At 44.8% G+C, this 15,619-nt stretch overlaps 1 protein-coding gene across 3 annotated transcripts in view; it reads left to right on the forward strand.

Annotated features, from left to right (window-relative positions):
* Window positions 1–269: 269 nt before the first annotated feature.
* LOC106576347 (glutamate receptor ionotropic, kainate 5) overlaps window positions 270–15,619 on the forward strand; it is a 107,063-nt gene continuing 91,713 nt past the window's right edge. For 2 of the 3 annotated variants that reach the window (XM_045700558.1, XM_045700562.1), the window contains exons 1-2: window positions 270–643; window positions 1,048–1,192. The gene's annotated coding sequence lies outside the window, so the exon portion shown is untranslated. Of the gene's footprint in view, window positions 644–1,047; window positions 1,193–9,583; window positions 9,682–15,619 lie in introns of those variants that run through there. The other variant, XM_045700561.1, reaches the window with a different exon arrangement.

Here is a 15,619-nt window from a genome sequence, read left to right on the forward strand (position 1 = left end):
GTGTGTGTGCGTATTCACATGTTGATTTTCTCTTTCCGTTTTGGTTCAAATACTTATATCCAAGAGTGATACAGATGGGGGCAGTTGATATTTGTCTTTCAGAAAACCCGAGAGAGAAAGAGGGAGTGGGTGATAGGAAGGAGGGGGAGGCAACAGAGTAGGAGGGAGCAGAGCGAGGGACAGAGCGAGGGACAGAGCGAGGGACAGAGGGAGGGACAGAGGGAGGGACAGAGGGAGGGAGACAGTGCTGATTGGATTGGAGAGAGAGCTGAGTAGGTATGGGGATACTTTTGAGCAAGGAAAAAGCGAGAGAGAGAGGGTGAGTTAGTAAATGCAGTTTTCAGTCGAGTGTCATGGAATCACAGCAAAGTACACTGGTAGCAGGGATAAAGAAAACCTTGAACTAACCAATGAATTAAGGAGAATAGACACTACGGAGAGAAAAGAGAAGAGAGTCTGGTCTTTCATCCTCTTATCTGGGCATCAGACGGAGGAGAGGAGAGGAATCCAGAGAGATGGGGAACGGATGATAACAGGGTGCTCATTCCTGTTTAACACCATACAGCTAGGAACAGACTGCAACTGCAACATACGGCCGGCGTCGTCATTGGGACTGCTGCGTTACATTGGGATTGTGTAAATGGTATATACCGTGTGTGTGTGTGTGTGTGTGTGTGTGTGTGTGTGTGTGTGTGTGTGTGTGTGTGTGTGTGTGTGTGTGTGTGTGTGTGTGTGTGTGTGTGTGTGTGTGTGTGTAAGCTATGCATGTGTGTGAGTGTCGCAGTATATTTTGATGTTTTTTTCAGGCTTGTCTAATGCTGTAATTATTTTCATAGAGAGAGAGAGGCAGAGAAAGAGAGCAAGAGAAGGGGGGTCCTGGAAAGAGAGAGACAAAGATAAATGAAGCCAGAAATTAGATAAAGGTTTGTGAGAGTTGATATTAAAGTGTCGGCCTCAGACCTGACTCTGTGTGTGTGTGTGTGTGTGTGTGTGTGTGTGTGTGTGTGTGTGTGTGTGTGTGTGTGTGTCTGGCATTCTCCTCTTCAGTGCCAGTGTGTGTGTATCTATGAGCTGATAATAGCAACCCTATTGGTATTCTGAGGAGGGAGCTCCAGGATCTCTCTCTGCTCCTACCCAGGATCGCATCACAGAGACGGGATTGTGCTCGCCTGTGGAGAGGCCACTGGAATGGGTGAGTGTCTATTCCTCATCTTCCTCCTTTCGCTCTCTATCTTTCTCTCCCTCTTTTTTTCTTTTGCTCTCTCTCTCTCTAGCCATTTTCTCTTTTCAACCTTTCTTTTCTCTCTCTCTCTCTCTCTCTCTCTCTCTCTCTCTCTCTCGCCCTTCTTTCTTGCTCTCTTTCTTGTTATCTCTCTCTCTTTTTCTTTCTCTCCCGTTGTCTCGTTTGTCGTTTAGCCACACCATATGCATCCCTGATTAGTTTTTCGTCCTCCATTTCCTTGCTTCCATTTCAACATATTTCCGCCCGTTTTCCCCTCAAGCTCTGCAGTCTCCCTCCATCACTCCTTCCTTCCGTCCTCTTTTCATCATCCATCCATCCTCCTCTCCTCCTCCACAGACAATAACAAGCCTCTAGTGTGATGGATTTGTATCAAATCTGAATGGCTCACTTCCATGTGTTGCTCTGCTCTCTGTCCTGCCCCCTCCCTCCCTCCCTCCCTCCCTCCCTCCCTCCCTCCCTCCCTCCCTCCCTCCCTCCCTCCCTCCCTCCCTCCCTCCCTCCCCATTCTCCTCCATCTCTCTGTCTCTCCACACTCTCCACATTCTGTTTGAATTGACACTCAGAGAAAACAGGGCAGTCTCTATATTGACACAGCCAGTACAGTAGCTGTAAAAGCTGTGGATACAGTCTCTGTGTTTTTCCACGATGACCATTCTACGCCAGTCTGTTGGTGTGTGCGTGCATGCGTGTGTGATGCCAGGGAGAGCAGGCTGTGTGTTCTGTGGTGTTTGTGTCAAACGATTTGGTCGAGAAATCAGCCAACAACACAGCAGTTCTCTCCTCTTCTTACACCTCCAACCCACCACCATGAGCCCAGCCAACAGCCTAGCACACTACATGCTCCTGTGGGTACTGGGCTGTCAGCGCGGGAACATCCACACATTAGTATTGATTGGAACTGATACACTGAGTGGACTGTAATGTTTCACCTCAAATGGACCGTTTCTCCCCTGTGGCTGCATGCAGAGAGGAGGTGTCAGTTCGGCCTCTTTAACAGCTGACATAGGTTAGATAAGGGTTATAGTACTGGGAAGAGACAGAGATGTTTAATACAAGCTGTACTGATATAACTGTTACATGTCCAGTGTTGCAGGGTACATAGAATAGAATACACTCTTAGAAACAGGTTTGTTACTGTAGTGGTACCCTGTAAGGTAGGACCTTTGTAACTTCAGTTATAGGGACATAATTGTACCGCAGTTCATACCCCAGATAGTACCTTTCTTACATATAGTCCACAGGTACAAAAGCATGCTTTAGAAAAGGTACATTTTGCCTTTATAGCATTTCAGAAATGTACCTCTACCATAGACCACTAAACTGGTACAACACTTCCACTCACGGGTAGTTTACAGGCCACATCAGGCCTATAAGTATGGTTGCAAAATTCCGTTCACTTTCTGGATTTTCTGCTTATTCCCTCCTGTTTCCAGGAATCTCCTACTGAGATTTCTGGAAAACCTGAGAGTTTGGAGAAAGTTACCAGGATTTTGAAAACCTATCTGCAATTCACATGCTGGTAGTGCAAACTGGTGTGTAATTCCTATTAGAATCCAGCCAGGGTTATGATATCCAATAGTTGGAATTTGTATTCACCTGCAACCTGCATTCAGAATGACTGCTAGGGTTAGGAACATTATGAGGAGACTACCTAGGCCTTTTAAAATGGAACAACCATTTCAGTAATGGTTGCAAAAAATCCAACTAGTTTAGAAAAATGTATGGTATTTATCTTTGTGTAGCATAAGATTAACACATCAATCAATGTACATGCAAAAACACAGATATAAAAATAAATAATAATACATCTACCTGCATGTTGGGAAATGTGATCAGGATAATGATTATGGTACAATTTTGCCTTTCGGGTATCGCCACAGTGACAAAGCTGTTAGTTATTTTTAAGTGGCAAAAATGATGGGGTATTGAGAAACAGACCTGTACCTTCATTGTGGAGTATGATGATTGTTCCTTATGGTGGGGTATTGAGAAACAGACCTGTACCTTCATTGTGGAGTATGATGATTGTTCCTTATGGTGGGGTATTGAGAAACAGACCTATACCTTCATTGTGGAGTATGATGGTTGTTCCTTATGGTGGGGTATTGAGAAACAGACCTGTACCTTCATTGTGGAGTATGATGGTTGTTCCTTATGGTGGGGTATTGAGAAACAGACCTGTACCTTCATTGTGGAGTATGATGGTTGTTCCTTATGGTGGGGTATTGAGAAACAGACCTGTACCTTCATTGTGGAGTATGATGGTTGTTCCTTATGGTGGGGTATTGAGAAACAGACCTATACCTTCATTGTGGAGTATGATGGTTGTTCCTTATGGTGGGGTATTGAGAAACAGACCTGTGCCTTCATTGTGGAGTATGATGATTGTTCCTTATGGTGGGGTATTGAGAAACAGACCTGTACCTTCATTGTGGAGTATGATGATTGTTCCTTATGGTGGGGTATTGAGAAACAGACCTGTACCTTCATTGTGGAGTATGATGATTGTTCCTTATGGTGGGGTATTGAGAAACAGACCTGTACCTTCATTGTGGAGTATGATGATTGTTCCTTATGGTGGGGTATTGAGAAACAGACCTGTGCCTTCATTGTGGAGTATGATGATTGTTCCTTATGGTGGGGTATTGAGAAACAGACCTGTACCTTCATTGTGGAGTATGATGATTGTTCCTTATGGTGGGGTATTGAGAAACAGACCTGTGCCTTCATTGTGGAGTATGATGGTTGTTCCTTATGGTGGGGTATTGAGAAACAGACCTGTACCTTCATTGTGGAGTATGATGGTTGTTCCTTATGGTGGGGTATTGAGAAACAGACCTGTACCTTCATTGTGGAGTTTGATGATTGTACCTTTATATTCAAAATATTGGGTACAAAAATGTACTATTATGCTAGATCAGTGGTTCCCAAACTGTGTATAGTCCCATACCCCTTCAAACATTCAACCTCCAGCTGCGTACCCCCTCTAGCACCAGGGTCAGCGCACTCTCAAATGTTGTTTTTGCCATCATTGTAAGCCTGCCACACACACACACTATATGATACATTTATTAAACATAAAGAATGAGTGTGAGTTTTTGTCACAACCCGGCTTGTGGGAACTGACAAAGAGCTCTTATAGGACCAAGGCACAAATAATAATATAATAATAATCAATAATTTTGCTCTTTATTTAACCATCTTACATATAAAACCTTATTTGTTCACCGAACATTGTGAATAACTCACCACAGGTTAATGAGAAGGGTGTGCTTGAAAGGATGCACATAACTCTGCAATGTTGGGTTGTATTGGAGAGAGTCTCAGTCTTAAATCATTTCCCACACACAGTCTATGCCTGTATTTCGTTTACATGCTAGTGAGGCCCTAGAATCCACTCTCACATAGGTACGTGGTTGCAAAGGGCATCAGTGTCTTAACAGCGTGATTTTCCAAGGCAGGATACTCTGAGCGCAGCCCAATCCAGAAATCTGGCAGTGGCTTCTGATTAAATTCAATTTTCACAGAACCGCTTGTTGCAATTTCGATGAGCTCTCTTGTTCAGATATCGGTAAGTGGACTGGAGGCAGGGCATGAAAGGGATAACAAATCCAGTTGTTTGTGTCATCCGTTTCGGGAAAGTATCTGTGCACCCAACTCAGTCAGGTGCTTCCCTATATCACATTTGACATTGTCCGTAAGCTTGAGTTCATTGGAAGCCAGATCGGTTCTGCTTCAGCCAACTGCTTTGTCATTATCATGCATTGGCATGTTTGGTATTGTTGGCTAAAGCTGTAGCAGATTTGGCAAGCAACCTAGGTGGGAATGGGGCAGAGCCAAGGTTGATCCTGGATTGTATAAGGAGAGACAGTGGCTTTATCTTGGCTGTATGTAGGAAAAATGCACTTACTATAACTGAGATATAGGTGGTTGTCTCACCTAGCTTTTTTAAGATGAATACACTAACTATAATTTGCTCTGGATTAGAGCGTCTGCTAAATTACTAAAATATAAACATGTCTGTATATGGTTAGTGGTTTTAACCTGGCTGTATATGTGGAGAGAGGAGACAGGTGGTTTTAACCTGGCTGTATAGTGAGGGAAAAAAGTATTTGATCCCTTGCTGATTTTGTACGTTTGCCCACTGACAAAGAAATGATCAGTCTATAATTTTAAGAGACAGAATAACAACAAAAAAATCCAGAAAAAAACGCATGTCAAAAATGTTATAAATTGATTTGCATTTTAATGAGGGAAATAAGTATTTGACCCCCTCTCAATCAGAAAGATTTCTGGCTCCCAGGTGTCTTTTATACAGGTAACGAGCTGAGATTAGGAGCACACTCTTAAAGGGAGTGCTCCTAATCTCAGTTTGTTACCTGTGTAGAAGACACCTGTCCACAGAAGCAATCAATCAGATTCCAAACTCTCCACCATGGCCAAGACCAAAGAGCTCTCCAAAGATGTCAGGGACAAGATTGTAGACCTACACAAGGCTGGAATGGGCTACAAGACCATCGCAAAGCAGCTTGGTGAGAAGGTGACAACAGTTGGTGCGATTATTCGCAAATGGAAGAAACACAAAAGAACTGTCAATCTCCCTCGTCCTGGGGCTCCATGCAAGATCTTACCTCGTGGAGTTGCAATGATCATGAGAAAGGTGAGGAATCAGCCCAGAACTACACGGGAGGATCTTGTCAATGATCTCAAGGCAGCTGGGACCATAGTCACCAAGAAAACAATTGGTAACACACTACACCATGAAGGACTGAAATCCTGCAGCGCCCGCAAGGTCCCCCTGCTCAAGAAAGCACATATACATGCCCGTTTGAAGTTTGCCAATGAACATCTGAATGATTCAGAGGACAACTGGGTGAAAGTGTTGTGGTCAGATGAGACCAAAATGGAGCTCTTTGGCATCAACTCAACTCGCCGTGTTTGGAGGAGGAGGAATGCTGCCTATGACCCCAAGAACACCATCCCCACCGTCAAACATGGAGGTGGAAACATTATACTTTGGGGGTGTTTTTCTGCTAAGGGGACAGGACAACTTCACCGCATCAAAGGGACAATGGACGGGGCCATGTACCGTCAAATCTTGGGTGAGAACCTCCTTCCTTCAGCCAGGGCATTGAAAATGGGTCGTGGATGGGTATTCCAGCATGACAATGACCCCAAACACACGGCCAAGGCAACAAAGGTGTGGCTCAAGAAGAAGCACATTAAGGTCCTGGAGTGGCCTAGCCAGTCTCCAGACCTTAATCCCATAGAAAATCTGTGGAGGGAGCTGAAGGTTCGAGTTGCCAAACGTCAGCCTCAAAACCTTAATGACTTGGAGAAGATCTGCAAAGAGGAGTGGGACAAAATCCCTCCCGAGATGTGTTCAAACCTGGTGGCCAAATACAAGAAACGTCTGACCTCTGTGATTGCCAACAAGGGTTTTGCCACCAAGTACTAAGTCATGTTTTGCAGAGGGGTCAAATACTTATTTCCCTCATTAAAATGCAAATCAATTTATAACATTTTTGACATGCGTTTTTCTGGATATTTTTGTTGTTATTCTGTCTCTCACTGTTCAAATAAACCTACCATTAAAATTATAGACTGATCATTTCTTTGTCAGTGGGCAAACGTACAAAATCAGCAGGGGATCAAATACTTTTTTCCCTCACTGTATATGTGGAGAGAGGAGACAGGTGGTTTTAACCTGGCTGTACATGTGGAGAGAGGAGACAGGTGGTTTTAACCTGGCTGTATATGTGGAGTGAGGAGACAGGTGGTTTTAACCTAACTGTATATGTGGAGAGAGGAGACAGATGGTTTTAACCTGGCTGTATATGTGGAGAGAGAAGACAGGTGGTTTTAACCTAACTGTATATGTGGAGAGAGGAGACAGATGGTTTTAACCTGTCTGTATATGTGGAGAGAGGAGACAGGTGGTTTTAACATGCCAGTCTCTCTCTCTCTCTCTCTCTCTCTCTCTCTCGCACTCGCTCTCTCTGTCTCTCTGTCTCTGCTCCTCAAAGTACAGCTCCTCTCAGATACTGTATAGAAAGATGGACAGATAGATATCGAGGGACCGTGAAAGATAGCAGGGATAAAAGGAGAGAGGAGACTGTGATAGATGTAAGGAATGAAAGGCTATAGTAGAGGAGACAGTGGCGAGACCATTTAGGGGGGAGATTGAGCTGCAGAGAGAGAGAGATGAGGGAAGGGAATGAAGGGAAGAGGTGAAGAGGGGAACGGAAGGTAAAGTAAGTGGAAGAGTGACAAGGACAGACTAGACAGGAGGAAGACAGGCAGAGTTGAGTCGGACGAGGAGGAGAATGACGTGCGTGATAAGCCAGAATGACACAAATGTCAACAAGTCTCACATGCTCTCTCTTTCTCTCTCCCTCTCTCTGCCTTTCTCTTTCTCCTGCAGGGCTGAAACCTAGTGGAATTACCTCTACCTTTCTGAATCCTTTCCTTGTCAGTTAGGAGTCACAGTTCCCACCATGGGGAATAAAGACAAACTGCTAGCATCCAGCACCCCAATACTGACCACCTCTCTACCCCTGCAGAGTGACCCCCCCACAAGGAGCCCAACCACCAGTGCTGCAATTGTTCCAGTGAGAGATGTGTACAATGTACTCTTCTGATTACAACCGCATCCAATGGGATTTAATGAAACCTAGAGGTTTGGGGTGTTGATGCCAGCGCAACAGCTTGTAGAGGACCTTGAACCTCGGGGGACGTGTCTCCCTGGAAGGAAATACTCAACTGTGACTCTCCTCCAGAACACTACATGGGATTGTGGTACATGGGTGGATTTAACTGCTGTACATCCTGTCTAGATTATGGGACTTTACTCTGTTCACTTCAAAGTTCTGCGTCTGTTCCAGACCGGTTCCTCGGCAGAACCAAGTAATTGACAGTCCCCCCTTGGGAATCCCACCTTCTGATTTGTTTGGGGGCTTATTTTTTAAAGGAACAATTTCCCCTCCACGTTTCCCTTTTTCTGGTCATCCTCCTTTCCCCCCACCTCTTCATCCAGTGAGGAGGAATATATTATGAAACAAGTCCATTCTTCCTGATCCTCCCTTGGTGACAGAGAGAAAACTGCCCTGAATAGATAACGAGGAAGGAGAGAGAGAATGGAGAAGAGAAGGAGATAGGGAAACAGGTAGAGAGAGAGAGAGAAAGCGAGATAATTAACTGAGATTTGTCAGAATCCTTCTAGAGACTTCCTGCCTCAGCCTAATTTAGTCTGTCTGTCTCTTAGATCCACTGGAAGCTGATTGGTTGGTTGGCTGGTTGGTTGCATGATGGGCAGAGAAAGAGGCAGAATTCTGACCGGGGGGGCAGCTGAGCACTAGAGGAGGGTAAAAAGTCCCGCTGTACACCCCTGGACCGGAACTGGATGGCTCTTAAACAGACAGATAGTAAACTGGGAGGCATTATAAACAAGCATTAAAAGCAGACAGTCGTCATTGTCATTCCAGACTGTGTGTGTGTGAGAGAGAGAGAGAGAGATAGGGGTAGAGAAGAGAGAAGCAGTCAGTCCTGTGTTGGGTTTGGGGCTGCCTGTCTGCCTGACGGGGACTGAGAGCGAGCGACGCAGCAATTAGAGGATCTGACTGCATCCCCCTCAGCCTCAGCCTCCGCTGGCAAGACTAGACAGAAACAAACAAACAGGTAGGGGGACTGCTACTAGGAGGGAAGGACAGGTTAGATAGAGGTAGTGACAGCGAGAGAGAGAGGGAAGGAAAGAGAAAAGTAGACAGTGGAAAGGAGAGGGATATAGAGCAGGTGTCTGAAATCCTCTCCCTCTGCTTGTCATTTTCTCTTCTGTTTCCCCCTCTTCTTCTGGGAGAGGGATTGGATTTAGACAGCGGTACTCGGAGCCGTTGAGGCCTTCTGCCGGCCCAGAGGGAAGGAAACGAGGGAAGGAGAGAGAGAAAGGGAAGCAGGGGGGCCCTTTTGGATTGAAACAGACTCATTTTTCAACCCTCGTGTTTTATTTGACGAAGAGGCTCCTTCCGCGTCTATAGCTCTACTGAAGAGAGGGAGAGAGATAAAGAAAGGGAAGAAGACAGCACAATACCCTTTCTTTTTCTCCTTCTGTCTTTTACTCTCTACTTTTGTTGAGGGTGTCTGAAGATTTTTTCTATCCTCATTTGTTGCTTTTTCTTCTCACCTCCAAAAGGAATATTGTTGCCTAGCTTTCACAGTCCAAGTACCGGAATCGTCCATCTTGTCCTCTCTCTCTCAGCCCCCCACACCTACACAGAGACAATCCGGAATGCTGTGACAGCCCCACAAGTCCCCCCTCCGCGGAAGACACAAGTCCCCCCCCCCCGCCAGTGGATTCCATCTCCATGCCTGTCGAGGGCTGTGCTGACTGGCTACTACACACATATATGGTACACCGCTTCTGATATCGTCTGACTCATTCTGTAAGTAAGACTCTTCGTTCTCTGTGTTGTGTGTGACTGTTTATATGTACATGTGTGAATCGTCTGTCCGTGCTTAGTTAATGTCATGCTCCGTTTCCTAGCCATAGCATTTTTCTGCAGCGTTGGTTTTACACTGCCTTCAAAGCGATGCGACTCTGGTTGCATTTGCTGCCTCAGCTGGAGGCACTTTCTGTGTGTGTATGTGTGTGTGTGTGTGTGTGTGTGTGTGTGTGTGTGTGTGTGTGTGTGTGTGTGTGTGTGTGTGTGTGTGTGTGTGTGTGTGTGTGTGTGTGTGTGTGTGTGTGTGTGTGTAAGTGTAAGAGGTGCAGCAGAATCAGTGTGGTGTGAGAGTAGGAACTGGTTTTATGTGTGTGATATGTGTGTGCGTCTACTGTAAGTCTGCCTGGGGTTAGTTTGGACTAATTAGTGATGTGTATTTTTGCTTCTCAGAGCAGTTTTGGGTTCTTTGTCAGTGCATGCATTTATTAGAGTGAGAGAAAGATGACGACCAGAATGTGGAGAGAGAGAGAGAGAGGGGGGAGAGAGGAGAGAGAGAGCATGACAGATTCTGTTTTTCTCTGTCTGGCTAGCACTGAGGCTTATCCACTTGCATTCCAGTGTCCAGTTTACGATCAATTTCACTCATTGTGCTAGCCTACTGTTTCTATGTCCGATATTTCCAACAGACTGAGCCTCTCAAAGAGCTAAAATCTCTCCTGTATGCTTCCGAGTGTCCATAGTGTCAGTTTCCCTCTTCTGTGTGCCGTTGTCTCCAATTTCCAATGTTGTCTTTAGATTATAGGCTTGACAAACATGGCAGCCCCCTACTGTGTGTCCATGTTCTTATAGCCCATCCATCTCCACAGGCTCCCAACACATCTTTATACAGTCCCCCATCCACCCTGCCCTGCCCTGCACTGGGAAACGCTCAATCAAGATAGTCCCTTCAAATAGACCAATGAACTGTGAATAACGCCATCACACGCACAACTCTCTCCCGCCACTGAGAGAGGAGTAGGAGGGAGGGAGAGGTAGAGAGAGAGAGATGATGGAGTGAGGGAGGGATGGAGGGGAGAGAGAGAGACAGGGAGAGAGGGGCAGGAAAAAGGGGAGGTAGAGAGTGAGAAAGGATGAGGGAGAGAGGAAGAGAGAAAGGGGCAGAGGAATAGGCAGGAAAAGAGAGCGAGAGAGGGAGGATGGATAAATAGATGGAGGAGGGATGCAGAAGGAACGAGGGGGAGGGATAGAGGAGCCTGTAGGGTCTGTGGAGCAGGAAAAGACCTCTGCTTCGTGTGGCCACTCTGATGGGCTTAGTAAGGCCCTGCTTTGTTCACACTGTTGGTCAGCCCAAGAGAATTAAGATGACTAAATAATACCATTACTGCAGAAGCACAGAGATAACATAACACTGCTTTCTTTTCTCTGCCCCAGAATAGGCTGGAGAGGACAGGAGGAGTGAGCTTCAGTGTGTTGCAAAAGGAATGTTATAATACCTATATATACAGTGCATTCGTAAAGTATTCAGACCCTTTCAATGTTTACACATTTTGTTATGTTACAGCCTTATTCTAAAATGTATTCAATTGTTCCCCCCCCATTAATCTACACACAATACCTCATAATGACAAAGCAAAAGCAGGTTTTTAGAAATGTTAGCATATAAAAAACAAAAATAAACATTTACATAAGTATTCAGACCCTTTACTCAGTACTTTGTTGAAGCGTCTTTGGCAGCGATTACAGCCTTGAGTCTTCTTTGGTATGACATACCAGTTTGGCACACCTGTATTTGGGGTGTTTCTCCCATTCTTCTCTGCAGATCCTCTCAAACCCTGTCAGATTGAACGGGGAGCGTCACCGCACAATTATTTTCAGGTCTCTCCAGAGATGTTCGATCAGGTTCAAGTCCGGGCTCTGGCTGGGCCACGCAAGGACATTCAGAGACTTGTCCCGAAGCCACTCTTGTGTTGTCTTGGCTATGTGGTTAGAGTCATTGTCCTGTTGGAAGGTGAACCTTTGCCCCAGTCTGAGGTCCTGAGCGCTCTGGAGAAGGTTTTCATCAAGGATCTCTCTGTACTTTGCTTTGTTCATCATTCCCTCAATCCTGACCCATCTCGTAGTCCCTGCCGCTGAAAAACATCCTCAAAGCATGATGCTGCCACCACCATGCTTCACCGTAGGGATGGTGCCAGGTTTCCTCCAGACATGACGCTTGGCATTCAGACCAAAGAGTTCAATCTTGGTTCCATCAGACCAGAGTATCTTGTTTCTCATCTGAGAGTCCTTTAGGTGCCTTTTGGGAAACTCCAAGCGAGCTGTCATGTGCCTTTTACTGAGGAGTGGCTTCCGTCTGGCCACTCTACCATAAAGGCCTGATTGGTGGAGTGCTGCAGAGATGGTTGTCCTTCTGGAAGCTTCTCCCATCTCCACAGAGGAATTCTGGAGCTCTGTCAGAGTCACCTCCCTGACCAAGGCCCGTCTCCCCCGATTGCTCAGTTTGGCTGGGTGGCCAGCACTAGGAAGAGTCTTAGTGGTTCCAAACTTCTTCCATTTAAGAATGATGGAGGCCACTGTGTTCTTGGGGACCTTCAATGCTGCAGAAATGTTTTGGTACCCTTCCCCAGATCTGTGCCTCGACACAATCCTGTCTCGGAGCTCTACGGACAATTTCTTCAACCTCATGACTTGGTGTTTGCTCTGATATGCACTGTCAACTGTGCGACCTTATGTAGACAGGTGTGTGCCTTTCCAAATCATGTCCAATCAATTGAATTTACCACAGGCGAACTCCAATCCTGTTGTAGAAACATCTCAAGGATGATCAATGGAAACAGGATGCACCTGAGCTGAATTTCGAGTCTCATAGCAAAGGGTCTGAATACTTATGTAAATAAGGTATATACAGTGCCTTGTAAAATATTCATCCTCCTTGGTGTTTTTCCTATTTTGTTGCATTACAACCTGTAATTTAAATTGATTTTTATTTGGATTTCATGTAACGGATATACACTAAATATTACAAATTGGTGAAGTGAAATGAAAAAAATTACTTGTTTCAAAAAATAAAAAAATAAAAAACTGAAAAGTGGTGCGTGCATATGTATTCACCCCCTTTGCTATGAAGCCCCTAAATAAGATCTGGTGCAACCAATTACCTTCAGAAGTCACATAATTAGTTAGATTGCACACAGGTGGACTTTATTTAAGTGTCACATGATTTCAGTATATACACACCTGTTCTGAAAGGCCCCAGAGTCTGCAACACCACTAAGCAAGGGGCACCACCAAGCAAGCGGCACCATGAAGACCAAGGAGCTCTCCAAATAGGTCAGGGACAAAGTTGTGGAGAAGTACAGATCAGGGTTGAGTTATAAAAAAATATCCGAAAATTTGAACATCCCACGGAGCACCATTAAATCCATAATAAAAAAATTGAAAGAATATGGTACCACAACAAACCTGCCAAGAGAGGGCCGCCCACCAAAATTCACGGGCCAGGCAAGGAGGGCATTAATCAGAGAGGCAACAAAGAGACCAAAGATAACCCTGAAGGAGCTGCAAAGCTCCACAGCGGAGATTGGAGTATTTGTCCATAGGACCACTATAAGCCATACACTCCACAGATGAGACTAAAATTGAGCTTTTTGGCCATCAAGGAAAACGCTATGTCTGGCGCAAAACCCAAACACCTCTCATCACCCTGAGAACACCATCCCCACAGTGAAGCATGGTGGTGGCAGCATCATGCTGTGGGGATGTTTTTCATCGGCAGGGACTGGGAAACTGATCAGAATTGAAGGGATGATGGGTGGCGCTAAATACAGGGAAATTCTTGAGGGAAACCTGTTTCAGTCTTCCAGAGATTTGAGACTGGGATGGAGGTTCACCTTCCAGCAGGACAATGACCCTAAGCATACTGCTAAAGCAACACTCGAGTGGTTTAAGGGGAAACATTTAAATGTCTTAGAATTGCCTAGTCAAAGCCCAGACCTCAATCCAATTGAGAATCTGTCGTATGACTTAAAGATTGCTGTACACCAGCGGAACCCATCCAACTTGAAGGAGCTGGAGCAGTTTTACCTTGAAGAATGGGCAAAAATCCCAGTGGCTAGATGTGCCAAGCTTTTAGAGACATATCCCAAGAGACTTGCAGCTTAATTGCTGCAAAAGGTGGCTCTACAAAGTATTGACTTTGGGGGGGTGAATAGTTATGTACGCTCAAGTTTTCTGTTGTTTTGTCTTATTTCTTGTTTGTTACACAATAAAAAATAATTTGCATCTTCAAGGTAGTAGGTATGTTGTGTAAATCAAATTAAACAAAACCCCCCAAAAATCAATTTTATTTCCAGGTTCTAAGGCAACAAAACAGGAAAAATGCCAAGGGGGTGAATACTTTTGCAAGCCACTGTATATATCAGTTTTAATAAATTTGAAAAAATGTCTAAAAACCTGTTTTCACTTTGACATTATGGGATATTGTGTGTAGATTGATTAGGATTTTTATTTATTTAATCAATTTTAGAATTAGGCTGTAATGTAACAAAATGTGGAAAAAGTCAAGGGGTCTGAATACTTTCTGAATGCACTGTGTAATGCCTACACAATGCTGTCATAACAACTGACATGCAACCATGTACACTTGTACCTCTCACTTATGACAGTGTTAAGTGCTGTAACAACGTTGTCACGTGGTTTGACAGGTATACAGAGACATGTAGTTAAGATCGGATCCATTTTAGGATCAATGTTTTTTTTAATGATTGGATGGATGCTGTAGCATTAACTGATCCTTCTAACATAGTTGAGAGGCATGTCTGGTGGTGATAGTAGTAGTAGTATTAGAGTTTATAACCAGGTCCCCAGGTTTGGTCTGGTGGTGATAGTAGTAGTAGTATTAGAGTTTATAACCAGGGCCCCAGGTTTGGTCTGGTGGTGATAGTAGTAATATTAGAGTTTATAATCAGGGCCCCAGGTTTGGTCTGGTGGTAATTGTAGTAGTAGTATTAGAGTTTATAACCAGGGCCCCAGGTTTGGTCTGGTGGTGATAGTAGTAGTAGTAGTATTAGAGTTTATAACCAGGGCCCCAGTTTTGGTCTGGTGTTGATAGTAGTAGTAGTATTAGAGTTTATAACCAGGGCCCCAGGTTTGGTCTGGTGGTGATAGTAGTAGTAGTAGTATTAGAGTTTATAACCAGGGCCCCAGGTTTGGTCTGGTGGTGATAGTAGTAGTAGTAGTATTAGAGTTTATTACCAGGGCCCCAGGTTTGGTCTGGTGGTGACAGTAATAGTAGTATTAGAGTTTATAACCTAGGGCCCCAGGTTTGGTCTGGTGGTGATAGTAGTAGTAGTATTAGAGTTTATAACCAGGGCCCCAGGTTTGGTCTGGTGGTGATAGTAGTAGTAGTAGTATTAGAGTTTATAACCAGGGCCCCAGGTTTGGTCTGGTGGTGATAGTAGTAGTAGTAGTATTAGAGTTTATAACCAGGGCCCCAGGTTTGGTCTGGTGGTGATAGTAGTAGTAGTATTAGAGTTTATAACCAGGGCCACAGGTTTGGTCTGGTGGTGATAGTAGTGGTAGTATTAGAGTTTATAACCAGGGCCCCAGGTTTGGTCTGGTGGTGATAGTAGTAGTAGTATTAGAGTTTATAACCAGGGCCCCAGGTTTGGTCTGGTGGTGATAGTAGTAGTAGTATTAGAGTTTATAACCAGGGCCACAGGTTTGGTCTGGTGGTGATAGTAGTGGTAGTATTCGAGTTTATAACCGGGGCCCCAGGTTTGGTCTGGTGGTGATAGTAGTAGTAGTATTAGAGTTTATAACCAGGGCCCCAGGTTTGGTCTGGTGGTGATAGTAGTGGTAGTATTCGAGTTTATAACCAGGGCCCCAGGTTGTGTCTGGTCAAGTGGTTAGAATAAAACACATTCTTCTCACTTTCAGATGT

The sequence above is a fragment of the Salmo salar genome, chromosome ssa02 (assembly GCF_905237065.1).
Source record: "Salmo salar chromosome ssa02, Ssal_v3.1, whole genome shotgun sequence".
Classification (NCBI taxonomy): Eukaryota; Metazoa; Chordata; class Actinopteri; order Salmoniformes; family Salmonidae; genus Salmo; species Salmo salar.